Below are 24791 nucleotides of genomic sequence, written 5' to 3'. Positions count from 1 at the left end.
GCAGATGAGATTAGCAAAACTCAGCCATGGTTATGGAAGCTCAGCTCCCAGCAGCTCCATTTGTCTTCAGACCCAGTCCTTGCTCAGTCAGGAGAGAGGCTGACGTTAAGGGGTCCTGGATTGGGGCCTGCTGCAGCATCTTCCATAGAAAAAATATCAGACTGCAGCCCACTGCTAGGGGCCAGTGAAGGGCCTCCAGGCCGTGCTGGAATCCTAAGGTGTGCATGCCAACACACCAGCACCCAGAGCAGTTTAGCACAGCCCTCCTGTCACAATCTTGTGCACAACAGCTCTATGCCAGCTCTGCTACGTTACAGCACTTGGATTGCACCATAAAAATGCAATGATGCACTTGAGTTACATAAAAATGTAACTCTTGGAGGAGAAAGGGCTCTTGACGTTTCCCCACAGCAGGCTTTTTAGGGTACATTATGAATGCTAACACCATGGATAGAAAGTGCACAGGAAGGTGAACAAGCCAGGCGTCAGGACCTCCAAAACAGTTAAACTAAAACTGCTGAAAAACATACAAGGAAATGGAAATCCACAGTACATGCCTGCAACCAAAAGAACTCTAGAACATGTTTATATACTGTAAACATACACTATATAGCATACATAATTATAATTTCACTTTCCCACTGGCATATGTGTGGGCACACACCAAGTATAACATGTACATAAAATACTTCAGAGAGATATATTTAAGTCATCTTCATGTGCACATACAGAAAGCATCCAGGCAACAGATTTCTCCTAGTGAATTCAAAGAGCTGAACCAGGAGCCATCCTTAAAAACAGCAGAGCCCTCTTGAATTCATCGTCACTCACTCACACAAAAACAAGTACATCCAAACCCTTTCTCTTTTCCCTTCTGAACTCTCTCCTACCCAAGTTATTAGAATTTGCCTTTCTGCTGCTGGGGCCTTGATGCACACGGTTTACTCTGCAGCATGTTAAACTGCCCACAAAAGACAGTGTGATAAAGCAGCCAGGTTACAAAGCTGTATCTGCTCTGCTCCAGATGGATTCTCTGCAGATCCCCGCTCGCAGCTTTACTCGGGCCAAGTCAATTAGAAATGTCTGAAAGTCAAAGCATCGTTCCCACATGTGATCTCTGGGAGTTTCCCAGTGTATTCCATAATCGGGGCTCACAAACACAATCCTTCCCTCGTGCATTGCCATTGTTGCCTGTAACAAAGACGTTTCGGATCAAAGGAAAGGGTTAACCCCTGTGCAGTCATCCCATTGAGTCTTGGAGGTCTGAGTGCTGCCAACTCCTGAAAAATGGCCACCAGGCAAGCTGCTGAGAATAATCAGAATAAGATTGGAAGGTGTCCACATCAATCAATCACTTGTTGACAGATGACTGGAAGCCCCCACTGTGACCGTGGACAGCTGACCAACTCTCAGCTTAAGCTGAAGTCTAACATTAGCCTGTTTGTTTCGTGTGGGTGGCTTCTGTGTTATGACCTTAATAGTCAATCAATCTTGCAATGAGTAGTCTGTCTGGCAGAAACATTAATTATCCATACTATTCATGCATTGAAAAGCTTTATCTTCAAAAACTCAGCATCACTTAGGGAGGAATAACAGAACCCAGAGCAAGAAAATAAGCCCGGCCTCAGTTCCTAAGGGGGGAAGCGGATGGCGGGGGGAAGCTCCTGGGGCTGCTGCAGCCCCGACCGCAGCCCAGGATCAGGGGCACTCAGAGCAGGGCTTGGCCTTGCTTTTATTCCTGGTACCTATTCAGGCAGCTTAGAGGCTGCTGCTTTTGCACCAGCAACTGCTGGAATCAGTGCCAAGAGGAAGACGAGGGGGAGAGATATAAAAGGACAACAAACACACATCAATTAAACCTTGCAAGCTGTTAGTCACACTAGTTAATAAGTTCATTCTATCTGTAAAGTGCTCTTAGTGACAAATCCTTTAACTGGCACTCAGAGCATTATTATGGCTTTCAAGATGCCTCTGTCTTTCATGTGCAGCTTCTTGTACACATGTGAGTGCTCCCCGTTGCGCAGTCTGTTTACACTAGTTGTGAGAAGACATCATCAAAGCAAACTGAAAGCAACACTAAATGCTTCAGAAAAACAGAATTCATTCACTGCTGCCTGCTCTGAAATTGCCTTTCAGTTTGTTTAGAGGCAGCGGTCACTGCAAACCGCAGTGGCAGCAGGGAAGAAACGGGGAGCCAGGCTGGCACAGCCTTGCATTTGGCCTCTCAGAGGCATTGCCACTGAAAACACCCACTCCCCCAGCACCAGGTAGAGACTGGAGCCCCTTCCTGCCGGCTGTGACATGGTGGTCACGTCTCCAGCCATGAGAAGCAGGGAGCTGCCCATCCCCTTCTGTGGCCAGAGGTCCAGACCACAGCGGTCTGCGTACCTGAGCTGTGCTCGGCACAGGACAAGGGCAGCCCCTGCGCCTGTGTGGTGGGAGCAGGAGTGATGCCCTGGGGCCATCTCCCCAGGGAGCCCTTCGGGGGTGCTGGGCAGGACAGACCCCCACCTCCCTGCTGCCACCCCCTCTTTCATTCGTGATCAGCTACCTCCTGTCCTCCTCTAGCATCACACCCGCGTGCATTCATCCTGGCCGTTCCTGTGCCACAAGGGACCCGTAGGATGGTGCAGGCTTTGTTTCAAAAAGCTAAAATCAGACAAAGCTTCGAGCAAGGTGAAGGAAGCAGAAGAGGCACCATGCTTGGGAGGGATGCTCCTGCCTCACTCACTGCCCTGCAGCGGCCAGAGCAGCCGGACAGCCCGGCACAACTTAGAGGCAGAGGTCTGCAGGAGCAGGACGGGGCAGAGGTGCTGAGCCACCGGAGGACAACATGCCTGCACAAAGCTCTGCAAGGATGCCCCTTTCCCAAACTTCAAAATCCTCCCACTTCAGAGGGGATCTGTCTCTGCTGCCCTGGGCACAGAGGTGGCTGGGGCAGGGTCCCCAAGACCAGTGTGTTCTCAGCAGCGGCAACTCTCCAAGGACAGGTGAGTTTGGTGCCAGCCCCAGAGGTCCCGTATTGCGCAGATCCGGCACAGCAGGGAGGGAGCCGGGCTGCAGTGCAGCCCCACTGGTGCGGGCAGATACCTGGTCCTACCCAGTGTTCATCCCTCTCCTAACGCTGCAAATTAATTAAACTCTTTATCCAGTGCTGCAGGGGAAACAGAGCCGAGATGTCTAATGGGTGTGGGCCAGGTTCACACTCAAGTGGCCGTGGCATTGGAATGTCCATTTCAGAGCACGGCATCCCTACGGAGCCCCATGTCAGGAGCCAGCTGGGTGCCAGGACACATCACATCCAGTGTCCCTCAGAGCAGAGTCGCGCTGCCCTTCTCCCCAGACAAACTCTCCATCACTGGGCTGCTCTAACACAGGCCCATGTGCGCAACACCATGGTGTGCATGCAGGCACAGGCAGGGGGTTCCTCATTAACGCCTTGTAACCTAGGAGTAGTCCAAGCACTACAAAAACAACACCGTAGGCTAAAGAGCTGCCCATTCTGCCCATATATAGGGATATGGAGACACTACTACATGCACGGTCTGCATCTTATCCTGCTGCCAAATGCTCTTGTGCTCAACAGCAAAGATGGCCCAGGCTCCACACCTTGCACTGGGTGGATGGTACACGGTGAACAGCAGCGGTGCCTCACAGGCCAGGATGCAGAAGCCCCTTCAATACCTGCTGGTCCCTGTTCAGGCAAGGAGCAACAAGGAGTTGGGTCCACCAGCACCCTACATAGCACAGAACCCAACCAAAATCCCAGTAGAGCAATATGGGACATGCAACAGCAGGTAAATGCACTGGCACAGGGGAGGCTAGGGACCCAACCCCAACCGCCGTGCCTGGGGTCCCTGGCTGCACAGTCAGAGCACAGGTCTGTGGGACACCCTTACAGAAACTATCTTCTCTTTAGTCAAAGTAATTAGGCCCCTGCAATGTTAGATTAAAAAAGAGACAGCTAATCGGAGACCGTCCATAATCCTTCACGCTTGGGCTGCCAAAGCAGGCCACAATTCAGCAGGCCTTGTCTAGACTGATTGTATTTCCTGAAAAATGAACAGTAACTCTTGTGTAGAAGCAAGTTATGTTTCTGCAAACTCTCTTCCACAAAAATTAAAGTATTAATCACCTTAATAAACATTAATGTGGAATGGTCATTCATTAGATTCAGGAAAATACACAGCCTCAAAGCAATCATTTCATGATTTTGGTACCCAGCACACTCACAATGCAGCACTTGTGCTCCTCTTGCACAGCATGCCCCAAGCCCGCAGGCACCTGATGCCCGCTCAGCTCCACTCTGCACCCACTTGCCAGTGGGCAGTGCAGCTGTGCACTGAGAGCTGTGTGGCCAAACCCAGGCACAGACCTGGCAGCAGGAGCAGCACTGCTGCCTGCCTGCGCCATTGTCATGTCACTGCTGTATCATAATCTTCTACGTATGCAAAGAGAACAGCACAATCTACTAGCACAGTCAAGGAAGCAGAAAAAGGGGGTACAAATGTAACAGGAAGTTTCATTAAGCTTCTCTTTTAAGCACAAAGCCACCAATTTCCAGCTCTGCTGGTAACTGCATCTAGCGCAGCCCGAGCAGCCACAAAGCAGGCCTGCCTTCGGACCAGCTAGCCCTGTTTGCACAGAACAAGCACCATCCCCAGGAGCCCCCCAGGGAGCCCTGCCTGTGTGCAGCGGAGGAGGTAACTGGCTGGCTGCTTGCTGCCTCTGCTGTGTCCCCACTGCAGCCAGCTCTTGCTCCCAGACACCATGTGCAAAGGGTGTCTAGAAAGTTGGTGTCCACACCTGCCTTCAAGCTGCCACAGCTTGTGCCGTACAGCAAGGAGCCAAAAGAAAGGGAGATTACTAGTGCCATAAGGCCCCCACACCTCCAAAAGCCAGGGCTGCCAAAGGCTCTCCACCAAATGCCTTCCACGGCTGTATCACTTCTGTCCTGTATCACCAGTTACGCATTGCAGTTGGGCAAACCCCTCGTGTGCTCCATGGTGCAAGGCACAGGCACATGGCGCCTGCTCCTGGAGCAAAGTCCCCACCAACATGAATGTGCAGCACGAGTAAGGACTGCTCCAGAGAGCCCTGCCCAGGGATGAGTGATCTGCAGCACAAACCCGGAGCAGGACTCTGCCATGGCAGCAGAGCTGGCCAGTCAGGCTGCGACCCCAGCTCAGCCATGCCGTACCCTGCCCCCGGCCAGCTCTGCTCAGCCACAACGTGCCAGCTCGGCTGCCCACACTCACAGCTCCAAATCTGTATTTAAGCATCTGTAAGGAGTGCCCACCTCATTGACATGGCACCAGGTATCACATATGTGGGTGGCATTAGTAAGGCCACGCTAATGGTGAACATGACCCAGAGCCTCCCAAAACGCGGAGCGCTGCCGGAGGCCGGCCTCCCATCGCACCTCCATTTGCTGAGCGGGGAGACTCAGTGCCTTGCTCGCCACAGTGACTATCTGCCTGGCTCCTCCAGCAGCATGCCCCAGGGGTGGAGGGGGGGCATGCAGCTGAGAAGCAGGGCAGCAGCAGCGGCATTTGGGAGACCTCCAGGCTATCAGATGCACACAATAATGTTAGATCTCCTGCCCCAGAAGGTCCTTGGTGCAACCTGGCCTCCTCCGGCTGGCTCAGGGCTTCATGGCCGGTGTCAAGTGGCAACTTTCTGGATTCTGACCTTGTTGGAATTTGCTCCTGGGGGGGGACACACCAGTCCATAAAGTTCCCATTAGTGTAAAAGCAGATGTAAGCACTTTGTTGGCAGAGTTCAGCAGCAGGGAAGCCTGCAGTTGATCAGTTCTGCCTCACTGGTCACTGCAGTCAACAGGAATTACTACAGAGGATTTCTGTGCCCCCTCTCCCAAAGCCCACCCCTCTCCAAAAAAGAAGATTTAAAGAAACCAGCCAAGCTCAGACACCGCTCCAATATAACGCAATAAATCTGCATGATGCATGCCAAGGGGAGTTGGCCCCATCCAGGAACAGCCAGCAGGAGGGCGGCGTGAATTTGTTTATTTCATGAAACAAATCTAACCACGGGGACTGGATGCCACTCAACGTGAGGAGCAAGCGGCTCTGGGGCCTTTGTGCCGAGCGACCTGCTGCAGGACTGAGGCGCAGGTGGGTGGCAGCTGGGACTGGCCTTTGCCACCGGCTCCCCATGAGGACAGAAGATGCCTGGCACTCCTGGATCTTCCATAGCCAGGGAGCATCGCCTTCCCCTTCCCATGGGCACCATGAGGGGATGGCCAGGCCCCATGACGCCAACCCAGGCTGGGGACATAAGTGCAGCCCTCCCCAGGACCCCAGCCACCCCACGGGGTCTGCAGGCCGCTGGGCTCAGCCGGAGGGAGAGGAAGAGATGGCAGTAAAGATGGTGCACTGCTGTTGCCGGCCATTTGGGGCCGTGGTGATTCCCATCACAGGCAGAGCGGGATTATCAGTACTGCGGGGTGCTGGGGCTCACAGCACTCCCTCCTCAGCCCCTCGTGCTCCCTCTCCATCGTGTTGCACCGAGAACCAGCACCGGCTGACCTGGTTTCAGCCAGTTTTCCTTCATGATTAACACTCCCTGGGCCCCTGCTCACTCTGTTATTCTCACCAAATTAAAGAGCAGTCCCGGATCCTCGTTAGATTTGCTCACATTTGAGCAGTGTCATGTGGTCAGTAGCCCATGGCAATACACTAAATTAAAGGCCTAATGCAGAATCCACCTACGAGCCTGACAACTAATGAATTGAGGGCTTCAGGCCCCAGAGGACCCGCGCTGGGATGAAGCCACTTCACACTGAGCCAGAGCAGAAGTGCAGTCCCTGGGCTGTCATTCAGAAATAAAGAGTTGTTTAATTTTATTCACCGCAGGACACAGAAACAACAGCATCGCTGTAACTAACAGCTGGTTTGCCAGAGAGCCAGGCAGCAATGACTCCTCTCGGTGCCAATCCCCAGAGCACAGCAGCTCCCACCTGCGCACCATAGGTGCTGACAAATAAACTCCCGCTCGGTTTCAATGAACTGGGTTTGACTCCCCAGCACAGAAAAGCTGACTCTCTCGCCTATGGTCAAAATGAATACCTCCACCCATCCCTCCAAACCAATGCCAGCTGCTCCAGAGCATGCAACTGGACCAGCTCCCCATACCCCTGGCCCTGCACGGCTCTTCCTCCACACCAGCACCCACTGCTCCCCAAACAAAGGGCCCAAGGGAGCACAACTGCTCGTGGCACAGCACGCAAGCACAACTGCCCTGGCTCACGGGTGAGCATCACTGCCCGCGGGCATCAGTCAACACTGATTGGGCAACACATGAGAAAAACAGAGACTGTGGCTCCCACTCTGGGCTTTTAGACCCTTCTCCCCATCATCTGGCAGCAGCTGGGTGAGCACTGGATGTAAACACTGGGGCCAATGCAGCGGCCATCAATTTTGCTCTGAAGCATTTCAAGTTGGAGCTGGAGTCTGGAAAGGTTCAGCCTGTTGCATCAGACAGCTCCAGCCCTGCAAAGGTCAGGGCTGTTTTGGTAAGGAAATGTTTGCTGAAACCTTCCCCTCCCCCAGATCCCTGCTCGCAGCTTCATGTTCACACACTTATGCACACACACTCACACTCTGCCCCAGCTTACAGAAACAGAGAAGCTACACAAAGTGACACTTCTGTTCACAGAAAACACATGCGTGTCCCAAAGTTGCAAACACTGCAGCAGCTACGCAGCACTCCCAAGGCAGGGTGCACAGAGCAGATCATAATGTTAGGGTTAGTGGTATTTTTTTCAGTCTCACACCAAAGAAAGCAACTCCCTCTCTCAGTGAACAGCCAAGCGAGCCCAAGGCAAAACCAGTGGTGAAGGACAACTCATGTTCCTAGCTAACTCTGCACACCAGCACCACTGGGAATCGCTGCTCCCCCAGCAGCGTACCAAAGGGTTGCCAGGTGTTGGGGCAAATTCAAACCCCAGCAGACCAGACCCACCACAGACCACGTAAGAGCATGGTTAGAAATACCTGTCCAGAGGAGGAGACCCCTCTCTCTTGATGGAGCCTGGCAGGCTTCACCTGCAGCTCACCTATTGCAATGCCACGCATGGCTGCTCTGCTCCTGCACCTGGAAACAGCTGGCCATGGACTATCTCAGCATAGCCACCAAAAGGCAGAAAAGCTGAGAGCAGCACAGCCCCCAGTGGTGGGTCAGACTGAGGGGGGGAACCCCACACCAGTGGCTCTCAGAGTAGGCATAACGGTGCCTTGGCAGGGCAGGGGAGGCTGAGAGGCAGTGACCCAGCAGTGGGCAGTGGGCTGCAGCCCGACCAGGCAGCGCTCCACCCCAGCATGGCCAGGTGCGCAGGCACAGGATCTGTAATGTCGGCTATTCAAGTCCAGTCAGGTTTCAATGCTTAATTTGTTTTAAATGCTGACACTGCACATAAAACACCTCTGAGGATCCTGGTCTCATCCCTGAGGCTCAAGCCCAGGCCTCCGTCATGCCCCTAGCACCAGACAGCCTTTGGACGCCAGCATCCCCGGAGTCCTGCTCAGCCACGGCTCCTGTGCTGGACCCACTCCTCTGGAAGGGGGACACGAGCGAGCAGCCACTGCTGGAAGCGGCTGTTTCCTAATTGCTGAGCAGTCTCTGATGTCCAAAGATGCAAACGCAATTTTACAACAGACAGCTCTGCTTAAGGTTTCTCATTGACAAATGCAGCTATTTATATGACACTTATAAATGTGCACACACAATAGACTCAGGAAAGCTTTGTGCCTAAATACTGTCAACACTCTGACAACATTTTTATTACACTAGTAAATAATTTGTTTTGTTGCTTCTTAATTGGGAATCAATAAAGTGCCTATGTTTAATTACATTCCTTATTTCAGAATGGTTGGGATCAGTTGGTCTTTTCTCCCTACAGAGATTAGGGACTTTGTATTTAGGATTCAGAGAACACAGAGAGTGCCTACAGGAGAGAACAGCCCCCTTAAAGAAATGGACGTAGTTAGCAGGATCATTATTAACTATAAACAACCCACATGAAGAAAGGTCAGAAGCACACTTACCCTTTCCCATCTGTAAACAACCAATTATTCAGCTCATCAAACAAAATAATGCACAAGTATTTACATGTGTGTGGCGTTTGTGCATGCACATCTGTGTGATCAGGTGCACCTGGCATAGCTAAAGGAAGCTCCATGACATGAGTGTGTGCAAAACCCGGACAGGGTAACCCAGCACACAAGTGACTGACGAACTCCCTTCCTCCAGCAGCAGACCCCCTGTCACTGAGGGCAGAAGGCAGCTGCCCCGCTGCACAGCTAGGCCAGGTACCATAACAAGGTGGTGCTCACTGGCAGGCAGCAGCACCGCTGCTCTGCTTGGGGGCAGGGACGCGCATTTGAGCAGCATGCGAACAGTGGGGATATAAATAACAATATCCTGCGCTGTCTCAGAGACAGCTGTGTGGTAACTCTTGCAATTACTTGCTTGTAAATGGCAACCTTTACATGTGCTTGACTCGTGACATCTTTACGGGCTCCATCTCCGGAGAGCTCCTGGCGCGGCTCAGCAGAGCTGCCTCCCGCCGCGGTGCCGGCACTCCTGCTGCCCCACCAAGGCCACCCCAGCCAGGACACACAGTGCTGGGGGATCCCACCTCCCTGCTCCGCCACAGGACCGCAGCTCTGTACCCACCCCTGGTGCCCTGCTCCAGCCAGGAGCCCAGGCAAGCCCCCCTGCCCAGGGAGCAGTGGTCTCTGGCCAGGCACGTGGTGCCACTGCCACCATCCACCATGTGTTTCAGATGGGCATGCTCATGGACCTAAACCTCCCTCCTCATCTCCAAAGTACAGGCTAACCTGCGGCGCAAGGAGAAAGCAACGGACTCACTGCCTGTGGCTGGTCCAAAATGCCTCAGCTCATCCCTACAAAGTGGCCATCGGAGAACCCGCCCCAGAAAGTGCCACACTGTGGACACAGGACACACAGATCTATGGGCCTTTGGGGGACAGGAGAACGCTCCCCAGTGACCCTCCAAAATACCATAACAGCGAGGGGGGTAACTTTGCAGACATGTGGGTCAGTCGCTCAGAGCGGGGGTGCAGTGCTGGGAGCAGCCAGCAGGAACTGGGAAGGGAGAAGGCTGGAAAACCCAGCGATGGGCTGTATCAAGGCCAACCCTCCCAGCCAGGCACGCGTGAAAGCTTCCCTCTCCTCTCTGCTGCTGGCAATCAATTCGTCCCCCGTACGTGAGGACAGCAGGGCAAGGAGGAGCACTGAAGGCTGCCATGTTTATTTGATGCTGGTACACAGCCTACCCACCCCACGTTTCTCCATCTGGACAAAGCATGACTACTTCTCTAAAGCAATTTTTTCATCCCTAGTGCGAGAGCTGCATTTTAGCATTAATTTCTTTTTTTCCAGACAGTCTTCAATCTCATTAATTTTAAGACACTCTAAGCTCTCTTTAGTGGTCTCTAACATAATTCTCCTAACTTAAGATACACTAGATAGAAGTAGCCAATCCCGTTCATAATTGTATATATGGCCAGCAATTCAAATTCACTTCCCCTGATTTAATGTCCTATTTGTATTCTATCAATAAATGAAGTTCTCAGGACCATACTTAAATGGAAGCAGCACCATGCTCTGATAGCCAAAGCCGGCAAAAAAAATTTCATCACTAAACCAAAACGTCTTGTAGTATATGATTCTTTGACTTATTGTTCTCTCCTCTTCACTGCACTTGAATATTAAATGTTGTATTAATAGCTCACTCTTAATTATCCATGAGTAATGTACTACAACCAGAAAATTAATGGAGGGAAGCACCACAAAAATGGAAAAAAATTCTCACTATCTCCAATACATTTTCAAACAGCCTGTGAGAAGAAGAGAGACATACACACTCCTTGAACACAGCCAGACAAAAGACCAGCACTGGGGAGGGGTCCACCGCTGAACCCCTGTGAACGCAACTCCTCACCCTTCCGGACATTGCTCACTGTGAGAAGGAGATTATGAGCATAATGATCATATAAATCTGGGGGTGGCCTAGAGAGGGGAGGGCAGGGGCAACCACTGACTCTGTCCTGAAGCCCAAGGTGGTGGAGATGATGAGTGAGACCAGAGCAAGAAATTCAAGACTGTTAAGGAAGACTTTTCCATAAACATGCAGTTCAGCTCTGGGCTTCACTGCTGCAGGAAGGTGTTGAGATCTGAACTTGAAAAGACTGACAAAGGACTGGGTGTTTTTACAGATAACATGGATTCTCGGAGTTAAATGTTACAGCTGAGAAATGTGGGAGGAGATGCTACACCCCTCATCTCATCACCACAGTTTAAAGTGCTCTCCAAAGGGCACCTGAGAGGGAGGACCTCTTGTCTCTGCCAGCACATTCCCCCCGCCCCCCAAGGACCAAGGGCCCAGCTCAGACCCTGACCTCGGTGGGTAGCAGGACAGACCCACAGCACTAATTAGTTCCTGCGTTTCATGGTGGTTCGCATCCCATGGACATGGGCTGAATCAGCCAGGCATGTTCTGACCTGGCAATGCAGCTCGGTGCTCACCCACCAAAATCCCACCCTGAGTGCCCAGCTGCTATCAGCCTCCTGTCAACTCACCCATGCTTGGAAACTGAGCCCTGTGAGATGTCACCAGTGACATACACATACAGTATGGACCATATATATCACCACTCTCAATGCACTGCCCTACTTTGAGTGTCTTTGTCTCCGTAAGTCAAAGCACGGCTGTCACATCAGCTGCATGCCCTGCAGCAGGGAACACGCCTATTCCTCCACCAGCACAATCTCTGTTCACTGGAGCATCTCAGGTCTGTGGAAGCAGAACCAAGCTTTCTAAACCACACTCTTGGCAATGCTGCTGCCAGTGATGGACACCGTGAGGACAAAGAGCCAGCAGACAGCCAGACAGACCCACAAGCCAGAAGCCTGCTTTATAAGTAAAACCAACAGCCTGCTTTCTGGAGCAGCACTCTCTAGCTGGGCTGTAATGCAGCCTCATGAGAGCAGATGACAATCAGCACTGAAGAGGAAACAGGCAATAATAATCCTTTAACTTCATCACTAGAAATACTGCCCGAGGAAGGGAAATGCTGCAAAAGTTGTCTGCACCCTGGCACAAAGCACAGGAATCAAAGCTCTGGTACCCTGATCAGCTCTGAACTTTGTAAAACTAATTTATTGAACTGTTCAGCATAGGGAAGGGAATTAGTTACTTTGTCTCTTACTCAATACAGGCATTAAAAAATTAACAGGCCATTACTAAGTTTTCTTTGCATTTCTGCCTATTACAGTGTTATTTAACAGCTTGGAGCTCTGCTCCAAGCTCAGCACTGTTAGTGCAAGGAACCTGCAGCCCCAGGGAAACCCCTATCTGCTGCAAACCCTTTTGCTCTGAAACCGTGCCCACACATAGGAGCCCAGCGCAACACACCACTCCCAGGGTCCATCCCCAGGTAGCAGTGCGGCAGGCACCCCAGCATGGGCTCCCCGGGACATGCCACCCTGCATCCTGGCAGAGGGCCAGCGGCAGACTGGCTGGCCACAGCAGCACATTTCACTTTAGCTGATGGGCACCTTGAGTTTTCTCCTGCAGAGAGCTGGTGCGGTCAGCCACGCAACAGGGCCAGGCCTCAGCTCCCAGTGCAATTCGCACTGGGGCACAGAGGTGAAGTGCAATGGGCCCCTCCAAGGTCACCCCAAGGGCAGCATGGCTTGGGGAGGCTTGCTGTACCACAGCAGCCTCCACCGACCGTTCCTGAAGCCGGGTGTCCTCCAAGGACAGCACAGGCTGAACTGCTTCTCAGGGGGCTATGTTGTCCTGTTCCCTGACACGGACCATGCCACCCAGAGGGCTACGCTGTCAGATGTCCCCAGAAAGAGCTGCCCCATGAAGCCATGACACAGTGCCTCTGCCTCCAAGCTGGGACACCGGGGACAGTGCCAGCACAGCTTCTGCAAGGCGGCCAGGGGCTGCAGCAGGCAGGGCCACTGCAGCATCCACCTCCACGGGTGTGATCCTCAGGCTGCTCCAGAAGAATAAAATGGTGAGGTGTCTAATTAAATATGTGCCTCCTATTGCCAGAGCCCTGCAGCAGCCATGAATTATGCAGCGGCTCACTTACATGTCAGCAGGATCACAATATTGATGAGTTATCCCATGTGTAATCTGATAAAAACCAAGATAAACTCAGCAAAAATTGAGTGTAATATGATCCTTTCCTTTCAATAAACAATTTCCAGCCCAGTGTTGGGAGCATCTCCGCACTCCCCTCTCTCCCTGGGCTCTCTCCTCACCTCAGGCAGCCCAACCCAGCAGCTCCTCAATATGGCCTAACACCAGCACAAATAAGCAGCCAAGCTGGCGGCATTAACCTACAAGCTGCGAGACAGTGCTGGGTGTCTGTGAAGTGCTACCTGGGGGATATTTCCGTGCCATATGGAATTAGAGGCTGGTGCTCTCCGCAGCGCCGGCGCATTCCACAAGGTCTGCGTTTTGGCATTTAGATTAATGCTGGAGACAGGGAGGAAGAAGTTGCCATGTCTCACGCTGACTCCCTCCTCTCCGTCTGAGCAAATGACGGATGGCAGAGTACAACTCCCACTCGGAAATGCTTTCCGGCACTCGCACAGACCTGGGTCTGACTCTGGCTTCCATGACAAGCCAACTGCTTTATAGTCCTGTCCCAGATGCTTTCGGTACCCTGGAACAGCCAGCGGCACAGGCTCCTGCCTTCAGCCGAAACATGTCCCACAAGAAACACCACAAGGAGAGGGAGGTACTTGGTGCTTCTGGCCAGGTCTGGTCACCAGGCCCACGCAAAAGGCCAAGGACTGCAAGACAAGGATGGAGGATGCTGCTCCTTGCCCCAGCACTTCCCCGGTGCAGCAGGGACTGGTGCTGCTTGCCCCAAACTCGGTGAGACCTTCAGAAAGACCCTGAGCCCCCGAGGGAAGGCAGTGCCCATCTGCATGGCTGCTCCCCAAGGCAAGGAGAGCCAAGCCCACCTCTCTTCCAGACAGAGACAATGAACAGCAAGCAAAGTGACTGTCCTCACCCTGGCGACACATACCAGACTCTCCTCAGCACAGTCTTGGTCACAGTGCCCCTGTACCATCAGCTGCAGGAACATGATGAAGCAACCACTTCATTAACAAGAAACAAACAACAGATGAAGTATGGACACAGAGGTTGCTAAGGTTTGCCACCTTCAAGGAGGTGTCACGGGAATACCAGGTGGCAAAGTGGGAGCCAGCAGCAAAGAGGGCTCCGGAGCCTGCTGGACACCACTGGGAGCCCTGTGTCCACCCATAAACACCACCACCAACCCCAGTGTTAGCAGGTACTTGCAGAAGAGGTGATCATAAGTAGGCTTGTTTGACCTTCTCCTGAGGGACATTCACTGTGGAGCACAAGAGCAAAGCTTCAAAAGCAGAGCACTGCTATTTTTCTTATGGATTTTCAAATCCATAACAATGTTAAATAAAGAGAGAGACAGGAAAACAGAGACAGAGAAAGAATCAAACTGGTGAGACACAGGAAAGACAGGAGGAAGGGGATCTTCCCAAGAGAACCAAGAAACTGCAGAAAAAGACCAGTAAACCTTAATGACTTTGATGAATGCAAAGGCCCCAGTATCAGGGCGAGCGCCCGGCTCCCAGCTCTGCTACTCTTCTCTCCAGACCTCTCTCCAGCACACAGGAGGGTATCAGCAGGGTGAACCCCCGAGTTGAATACCTCCGACAGCGGGGGCACGGGGGGGGGGGGGTTGACAACACCGCACAGTCAGCACCACTTGCCCAGCTGGCCACAGGCAGCCCTGGGCTCTCCATAGCCACAAGTTCCTCTGGTTCAGTCCTGGCCGTTGCAGGAGGGGTCTGGATCCAGCCAGGTCCTACTTGCCCTGAAGGCTGCTGTCCCCTTGTGCCTGGGGGGGTCTCAGAGGCATCAGGCTGATACTGGGCCAGCGGGTGTGGAGAACTACAGCGAGCCAGGGGGGCTTGGGCTGGCGCAGCACCCTCGCAGGGGTCTTCAGCCACACTGATAAGCCTACAGGGAGGGACAGGAATGGCGCTGCGTGGAGATGCTTCATTTCACAGATGTGTTTGTGCGAGAGAGAGAAACTTTCACAGTTTTACTGCTTTTCAAATATTTTAATGCAAGCCATTTGGTGTCATATTTTTAAAAAATTGATACCAGCATGAGCTACATGCGCATTAGCAAATGTCTCTGTATTAGTATAAATACAAGAAGCAGAAAAGCACAGTCTGACTCCTAATCCATATGGTTATTCCAAATAGATTGCATGGTCTTAAACTTTGGCTTATTAGACTGGATCTTACATATGGAAAGAATTAAAATGCTGGATTTACAGTGCAGGCTAATCAGAACATGTTTAACTTATGATGCCCCAGAAGACCCAGAAGGTCACAGCCTCCCAGACACCTGGCGCAGAATCCGATTCTGGTCACGCTGGTGTAAACCTCACAAAACCCCAGCATTATACAGCCTTTACCGTGGCGTAAGGCAGGGCAGGATCTGACCTCTAGCACTCTAATACAAGCAAGCTGCAAAAAGGAAATACCTCATTTCCCACTGACTAGTCCATACAAGTGCAGAGACAATAGGGCCAAGTGTGTGCTGCCGGCAGCACTCCCATATAGGAGTGCTGGCCAGTGTTTGGGCTGCTTTGCTGTGACTCTTTGTATCTGAAAAAGTCATCAGCCTGCCTGTTCCTTCACTTAGAATAAAAGGTCACTTCAGGGCTTTTAGGTTGGTTTTTTTCTTCTTTTTTTTTCCAAACAAAATAATTATCTCAATTTTTTTAAAATACTTTGCCTTGAGATCATAAAGGCTGTTAAAAGCAAAGCATGATATCACTGTTAATGAAGCCAGAACTCATGGGAAGGTGGATATACATTATTTACTTCTGCTAATTTATTTCTGGACAAGGCTAGACTCATCTCAGGTGCTTTAATACATGCATTTCCATCACCACAGATGTAAGCACACTGAACTCCCCCACCAAAGAGTCTCTCTTGCAGCAGCCTGAGCCTCACTCCCTTTGTTTTTGCATGGATTTATTCCACTGATGTTGTTTCCATGTGAGTCAGTTGCCTTTTTATTACTCCTCTAACTACAACTTTGGAGAAAGTTGTTGAATTTCTGGACTTGGAGTGATGACAAAAGAATACACTGATTCACCCACTTTCACACTACTCTGTCTGCTCTCGCTGTCTGACATATCCCTACAGGGATCATTTCATATGTTGTCTCCAGTTTGCTTGTTTTTCCAGGGTTGTTTTTTCTATGAAAAGCTAAATTGTTTGATTACAAGCACATTTTTAAGTAAAAGGCTTTGAGAAAAGCATTCCGCTTTAGCTTCAAACTGGCTCTCTTCCAAAAGCTACCTTTGCTTCATCTTTTACATGTAAGGAAATTGTTTATTACCAGCTTGAACAAACAGGCACACTGCTAAAATGCTTCAGCAAGGCTGTCCTAAAACCATGCAGTCTTCGTGATGAGGTATTAACAACTGATAGGGAAAAAAAAGTCAATTTCAACAACCTGTCTGCACACACACATCACACAGGGGCTGAGAAAAAGCAGGGAAACTTTCAGTCCAATGGGTCGCTGTTTTCAAAGGCTGTACAAAAGCACGAAGCAGTTGGGCTTCAGAAGAGCTGCTCAGCTCATACCAGTGGTGTCTCTGCTGCAGTATTACAGAACTCGAGTTCTGAAGAGGAAAGAGAAATTAGAAAAGAGAAAGTTTTCACTAAGCACCTCCTATCTCGGTGCTCTGGAATCTGCACAAAGCTGCAGAGTCCAGGAGGATTCAGCTCTGCCACATGAGGCTATTTTCATCATCCTACTAAAAAAATAAGATGAGGTTGCTAGTCCCTGGCCTCGCTTTGCTAAAGGAAAAAATGCAGACTGTGTTCAGAAGTATCACTGTGGAAATCTTCTTAAAAACTTGTGTTTTTCTAACTCTGACCAGATTGAGGCAAAACTGACCCGCCAGACCATCTGAGAAGAAAAGAACTTACTGAGAAAAACACTTCCAGTGATGTCACCCGAGTTCACAGTTCACCTGTGTCCCGATGGTACAGCTCTGGTCTCAGCACATTTGCTGTCTGGTTTTAATCACCACACCTGACAGTTACAGAAAATCCCCGGAAACACCATGGGCAAAGGAAAGCTCCCAAAGGCAAAGGCAGAGCTGGCAGAGCAGGGGTGACCATGCCTTGCCTATTGCTGCAGCCAGAAAACTGCACCGAAAACTGCGCCAAAGCAGCTCCTGCCCAAATGGCAGCAGAAACCACACAGCTTCTCCCTGCAGGTCTCCAGGCTCAGGCGCTCTCACCACAGAGAGCAGGAGCAGACCATGCCTGAAGCTGCTGGAAACGCCTCACCATGGCCAGTATGAACCAGTACAAATCCAGCAAAGGAGATATGGACTGGGAGACTGGCGCAGTCCTGTGCATGGACAGCCTCAAGGGTACGAATCCTGCCGCACCCAACCACATCTCCAGCCCGCCTGGGTTCTCCTGTTTGCCTCTCTGCTGACCCAGACAATAAATCCCAGCCCCAGCTCCACCACCATCCCCAGGGCTGGTCCCACAGTGTGCTGCACTACCTGTGTTCAGCTCCATGTGCCAGAGCAGATGCCGTCTGCACAAGTCTGCCTCCCTCAGCTCCATCCCACACCCAACATCGTTAATCAACAGTGCTCCCTTTCCTGGAAGGTCACTGGAGGCTATGCAGAGTTAGAAGGGGAGAGGGTTTTAACAGCACAGCAGACCCCTTAATGATTACGTGTATTGGGTTTGCACAGCAAGATTTTGGTAGCAGGGGAGCTACAGGGGTGGCTTCTGTGAGAAGCTGCTAGAAGCTGCCCCTGTGTCTGACAGAGCCAGGGCCAGCCAGCTCCAAGATGGACCTGCTGCTGGCCAAGGCCAAGCCCATCAGCAACGGTGGAAGTGCCTCTGGGATAACAGATTTAAGAAGGGGGAAAAAAAAAACCAAACCTCTGCAACAGAAACTGCAGCCAGGAGAGAGGAGTGAGATATGTGAGAGAACCAACCCTGCAGACCACCAGGTCAGTGAAGAAGGAGGTAGAGGAGATGCTCCAGGCACCGGAGCAGAGATTCCCCTGCAGCCTGTGGGGAAGACCATGGTGAGGCAGGCTGTCCCCCTGCAGCCCAGGGAGGTCCACGGTGGAGCAGATGTCCACCTGCAGCCCAGGGAGGACCCCACACCGGAGCAAGGGGATGCCTGAAGGAGGCTGTGACCCCGTGGGAAGCCCACGCTGGAGCAGGCTCCTGGCAGGACCTGTGGCCCCGTGGACAGAGGAGCCCACGCTGGAACAGGTTTGCTGGCAGGACTTGTGACCCCATGGGGGGGCCCACGCTGGAGCAGTCTGTGCCTGAAGGACTGCAGCCCATGGGAAGGACTCACACTGGAGCAGTTCGTGAAGAACTGCAGCCCGTGGGAAGGACTCATGTTGGAGAAGTTCATAGAGGACTGTCTCATGACCCCACGCTGGAACAGGGGAAGAAGGTGAGGAGTCCTGCCCCTGAGGAGGAAGGAGCAGCAGAGACAATGTGTGATGAACTGACCACAACCCCCATCCCCATCCCCCTCTGCTGCTGGCAGGGAGGAGGTAGAGAAAATCAGGAGTGGAGCTGAGCCTGGGAAGGAGGGAGGGTGTGGCAGGGAAGGTGGTTTTAAGGTTTGGTTTTATTTCTCATTATCCTACTCTGATTTGATTGGTAATAAATAAAACTAATTTCCCCAAGTCGAGTCTGTTTCGCCCATGACAGTAATTGGTGAGTGACCTCCCTTGTCCTTATCTCAACCCACAAGCCTTTTGTTATATTTTCTCTCCCCCGTCCAGCTGAGGAGGGGAGTGATAAAGCAGCTTTGGTGGGCACCTGGCATCCAGCCAGGGTCAACCCACCACATTACATTAAGTGGCAAGTCATCTATTAGTCTCCTTAACTGCCAGAAAACATCAGCTCTGAGAGACTGGAGTGCAGCATTTAGCATCTCCTCGTCTCTCCAGTGCCAGGACATGCGCAGCATGCCAAGGGCAGCCAATGGCCAGAGCGGCCGAGGAACAGGATCACACCCCCAGCCCCACCCCTGCCCCATCCCTGCTCCTCAGCCCCAGCGCAGACTAGGGCCTACACCTCAGGCTCCCAGAAAGCTGCACACTGGGCTGAGCATCTGACAAGAACTTGCAATTAGGAGCAGAAGAGAGCAGCTCCATGGAGCTGCACAGGGACAGCTCAGCAGCAGGAGCTGCAGCCAGGCCAGCTGGAGGCACTGCAGACACTTGCAGGTTCCTGGGCAAGTCCTGAGAGTGCAACTGAAACCCAGAACTGTTTTCCCACGTAGTCCATACGGCAAACTACAACAGAGGAGCACCTTGCCTTTGCTGAAACCATCATCAGATTTTGCTGTCAAAAGATGCTGCAAAACTTGGAAAGGCCAGAGATGAATAACCATGCTCAAGCCACCCATTTCGGTACTGAAAGTGGTTCTGCAAAAATACATTAGGGAACCACCCTGCACTAACTATGGCCTAACAGGCTCTTCCTCTCTGCAGCCTCTCACTACTGAGGACCAGAAAAAGATAAGGAGCATGTTCTCCTTTTGATTTTCAAGGAAATTATTAAATTGGGATCAACTTTTCATCTTTCCCACAAAAAAGTGCTCTGTCATCTCATGCCTGTTCACCTACACAAAGACGAGATGACATCTCTGGCTCTGCACCTCCTTGTCAGTTTTAACAAGAAAATAATCCTGCAGAAACACTTGAAAAACAAATCAGTGTGGACACCCCTCATCTGCTAGGTACATTTTACAAAAGGAAAGAAATACTGCATTAGCGTTTGACCTCCTCACCTTTTTGACACTGGAAGAAAATAAAGAGGGCGAGGCTCAGAAAAGCTGATGCTGGAGTAACAAAATAACGAGAGCAGGCAGTGCTCCAAGGCAGCAGCCCACCTGTCACACAGGGAGGCCAGGCAGGGCTGGAGCCAGCCCAGGCAGAGGGAAGCTGTGACCTGAGAGCACGGAGGAGCCAGCGTGCACTGCTGCAGGCACCCAGCAAGCCTTCGCCAGAGCACCAAGAGAGCTGAGGGGCACACAGGAGTTCCAGGGACTGGTGCTGACCCTCACACTCCCTGCCACCCACCGCCGCTGCCAACAGCTCCTGGCTTGCACCAGTGGCACCTCTAACTGGTGCTGGAGGCTGGACCCAACTCAGAAGAGCACTGGAACCAGAGAGCGACAAATGACTGCGGGGAGGTAGTGCTGCATGTGCTGCAGCTCTGCCTGCTCAGCAGCGAGCATGGCACCCTCTTGGCTCATTTGGAAAGAGTAGTTCATTACAAAATGAGCTTGCTCCACCAAGAACTGCTTTTGTAGATGAAGCCACAAGGAATGGAGTCCTGTGCCTTAGAGAAGGATCATACAAGGCATCACCAAAAAACTCAGTATGGGGGCTCTGCACACGGGCTACAGTCCCTTCACGGGAGCAAGCCAGTGCCTTCCCACCTCGTCTTTTCCCATGTCTCATCTTTACCCCACAGGGGCCCTGCTCCTCCTCCATCCCCACACAATTATGTGGCTGTGCAATGCTGAGGGGCTACTTGCACTCACAAGAAAAGACTGCCCTGTCCTGCTCTAAATGCTCATGAATCACCCAGCACACTTCCAGCTTCTCATCTCTGTAGCCTGTGGGCAGGAACAAGAGGGCTTCCTCAGCTCCCAGCGCTGCCAGCTGCTGCCTTCAGTCTGGGCATGGTGGATTTCACCAAATAAGTCACACTAACCCCATCTCCTCTCCCCTGAGCAGAGGTTACCAAGAAATAAAACTGAGCTTTGTCTTCTGAACAGCCAGACACTTTCTCCATGAATGTGCTCCCAGCACAGGCAGCCTTGCCCTTTGGACACAACGCTCAGATAGCTTTCCACATACGCGGGCACCAGATGGTCTCACTGCTTCCCCAGTATGGCTGGGTATAGTTTTGCTGCTGCCTCAACAGGCACAAGTCCTTGCCTGTAGGAGGTGGGGGCAGTCTGAGGAACTCGCAGAAATATTTTCCCACCGGTAGCTGTTGGCCTGAGCTAATGCAACATGACACATATCTCGCTAGGAACAATGCACTGACATTCAGAGCCTGCTCGCCATGTTCCAGACTGCACCATTGTCACTGCAGTGTGATCACAGGCGGGGGATACATTTCCCCTCTGAGCTAGTTTCAAGCACCCCTTTGAGGTGCCAGTGCTGTGGAAGTCCTGGCATTCCCTCTGCAAGACAGCTTTGTAACAGGTAGCACAGTGCCCACGGTAATGTCAGCTAGAAACAGGAGGGCAAAGAGCAAGGCAGCACTGGCTGAACAAGGAGACTCCTCTTGCAAAGCCGCTCTCATTAGTGTCCAGGCACACTGGCAGCTTCACATCCTGCAAAGACGAACCTGGCCCCTACCACATCTACCACTGTCCCTGGAAAAGGTGCTGCTAAACACAGGAGCAGGAGTCAGCACATGTGCCAACTATCCCCAGCCTAAAGACAACCCCTCCACCAACAGCACATTCTGAGAAACAGCTCTGGTAGCTACCACTGCAATGCTACTGGGAAAGTGGATGGAAGTCCCTGGGACAGCTGACCTCCAGGCTGCAGGTGGGGAAACACAGGGAGCATGACAGGGAGCATGGCTCAGGTGCCGAAACCCTGACACCCGCCTGTGCCCTGCTTACACAACAGCATTATACAACACAGCACTTCAGCAGATTGCATAAGGATGGGACGGGCACTCCTCGAAACCCCAGAACCAGCGGCATGCTGGGATGACAAACCCACTGCTGGTCGCCCGAAAGCACATTCCCCACCGCGCTGCCTTCCCACTGACCCTTTCAGGCAGCTCCTGAGGGGAGGCAGCCCAGCACAGCACAGCCGCCTGAATGCCAGGTGGCAAGAGAAGGAGTTCTTCCACCACATGCTGGGAAGAGGCTGATCTGACCCCAAATCACAGGACCAGGGGAGCTCTTGTCGGACAAAAACATTTTAACTTCTGGAGAATTTCAAGTCATTTTTGTTAGAGATCAGCTGGAGGGGCAAGTAGCAGTTTGATGCAATCTGCAATTTTCTGCTTGGTTAACAAAGGCAGCACCATGGTCACCAGCAATTCATAACTTCTACTCTGAGCTGGTGTGAGAAGGAGAAGCAGTGCAAGGCACTGCCATACAACAGGTGTGAAGTTCTGGTCTCTGTTTCAACAAAATCCATCCAGTACATCCCAATGTGTAAAAAACCAAGAATCTACCACACCACACAGCACACAGAGAAGTCTGCTGGGAACGATGAGGTTTGAGTTTCTCCCTGGCTGCTAAAGTTTCCTTTATCTGCCCCTGAGCAAGACGCCTGCAGCCTGAGCAAGGATTTACGATGGAGGAGGCTTTGGAGTCCCTCTGCTTCTCAAGGAAGTATCAGGAAATAAAAGGGCAATTGCATTAGTCAGTCATCAGGAGTTCAGGGTTTCTGCTTGGTTTCAGATGACAGCAGGTAAAAAAAATTGCTTAGCTGCCTGACTGCAGCCAGCAGTATCTGCAGGAGGCAGGACGGAGTCGCCTTTGCAATGTGCTATGCACACCACACACTGTTTAATAACTGAGTGGCCACACAGCAACACCACAGAAACATGCCTGTTTTCTGGAAACCACCAAGACCAAGTTCAGGTAATTACCACAGGGCTTTCCCTCCCTCAGCAAGGCAGGGCAGGTCCTGGCACATACCAGTGCTTCACCCCAGGCTCTGCTCCAGCGACTGTTGTCTGCATAGGGGGAGGACAGAGTAGAACACTATGCCTGAAGGGTGCAAGCATGCCCATGGAGGTCCTCCCCATCCTGTGGGCCAGCATGGGCACAGCTACATCTCTACTGAAAACTCCCACTAAAATGAGATTTGCCTTTCACAGCTGCGTGCCACCAGCAGCTCCCAAGTACCCACCCTCCCCCCAACCAGTGCAACCAAACCCTCCTCTCCCTGGGCTCCTCAGTCCATGTTCTCAGCTGTGGCAGAAGCACCCATTACGAAGGCCACATACTTCTGAATCCCAGTCCCTGTCTGTTACCCTATTGCCTGCTCATCAGGAAGGCCATCCATCCACATCTGCCAAGAATGCCTTTCAAGGTTACACTATCATCAAATTTCATAATCAGATGCCAGTTTTCCTTGCAACACAATTAACCAAACACTATCCAGACCCAAGACTAATCCTTGAAAACCTCACTAACACCCTCCCTTCATCTTCCTTGTGCCACCCTCCATACAGCTCTTGGTTGGTGACCATACAGCCAGTTTCACCCACAGTGCTGTCCCCACTAATTTGTTTCTTATCTCATGTAACAACTCCTAAAAGGCCACTGCAAACTATTTCAACAAGAGCTGAGGTAGCCAAATCCAGCTCCTACTAGCCTCTTTTCCTCTCCTCCCCCCAGATATAAATTTTATACTTGAAACTACTAAAGTTGGCTGAAAATAATGATAACTGACAGATGCTGGGTTAAATAGGCCACAGTCTTTCCCTCAGGCCTAATTTAGACCAGATATCAAAATGATATAAAATATCATTGCTTGCCTTCACTCCATCAGGACATCTGCAGACAGACCAATATTAACTCTTTCCTAGGAGTGTTTTGTTTGCACTGCCACCTTGGAAGAAAAAGCATGTTTTATCTAACCTCCTCCTGGTCTAAACCCAAGGTCCAAGGGAGCTCAGGTGCTCCTCAGCAAAGACACTGAAGTTCAAGTTCAGCACCAGGTGTTGGGCAAGTTGCACAGGTCTGAACCTTCAAAGGTATCTGAGCACCTAGCCTTGATGCTGTCAAGGCAAGATGTTCAGTGTACATAGGGCTGTGTGCCAACAAATAGCCCACAGCAGGAATAACAGACCTTGAGAAGGGTTTCAAAATGATAAGAGGAAAATGGGGTATTTTACACCCTCTTCCAGACACGTGTTTTATCATTACACTTTTTTTAAAGTAATGATCTCCATCAGCAATTCCAGAGCTAAAACATCACTGTACTTCAGCAAAAGTGGGCACCACTTCTAGATAGCTACCACCTTGTGCTACACTATCGAAGTGTTAACCTGAGTCCTGCACTGTGCACTGGTTTCAAAAGCCCACTGGGTGTAAGTTGATGCTGGACATAGGCAATCTGGTAGCCTGAAGACAGAGTCCAGAGCTGCTCTTGTCCTTATCAGCAAAGAGCTGATGCTCACACCTAGTGGGTTTCCTCTCAACTAACTAGAATTAGACATCTAAAAGCTGTCCTCAGAAATGGGCAAGTCACCTACCTCTCTCGTTGGAGTCCATACAGCTGGCTTTAACCAAGACCTGGTTTGAAGTTTATCAGGAAGAGGCCCCACCTATAATACCAAAATGCCAGCACCATTAACCCTCTTACTGCTGGTCCCAGATGGACCACAGAAGCAAGAGAGCCATCACACAGCAATCTGCAGTCCACTCTCAGTAACATCTCACCCAGGCACTGCTGCCAAGAAGACCACTAGCACCAGGTCACACGACAGATGTTCCCGTTCTTACTTTCAGTGTGACTCCCCATATAGCAGGAGCTACCACAACTTCTAAACTTCAGGGAGAGCCTCTTCATTGCACTGCTAAGTCCCTGAGCTGGTTGCATGTATCACCTGCACAAGATGTGCTGGAGCTTTAATTTATCAGCCCCTTA

The 24791-nt window shown here is 51.5% G+C and overlaps 1 protein-coding gene across 1 annotated transcript in view; it reads right to left on the bottom strand.

The window, feature by feature from the left end:
* MN1 (MN1 proto-oncogene, transcriptional regulator) overlaps positions 1 to 24791 on the bottom strand; it is a 117286-nt gene that overhangs the window by 3472 nt on the left and 89023 nt on the right. The window lies entirely within an intron of this gene.

Source organism: Haliaeetus albicilla, chromosome 10, assembly GCF_947461875.1.
Source record: "Haliaeetus albicilla chromosome 10, bHalAlb1.1, whole genome shotgun sequence".
Classification (NCBI taxonomy): Eukaryota; Metazoa; Chordata; class Aves; order Accipitriformes; family Accipitridae; genus Haliaeetus; species Haliaeetus albicilla.
This window is presented reverse-complemented; position numbering and strand designations above follow the sequence as displayed.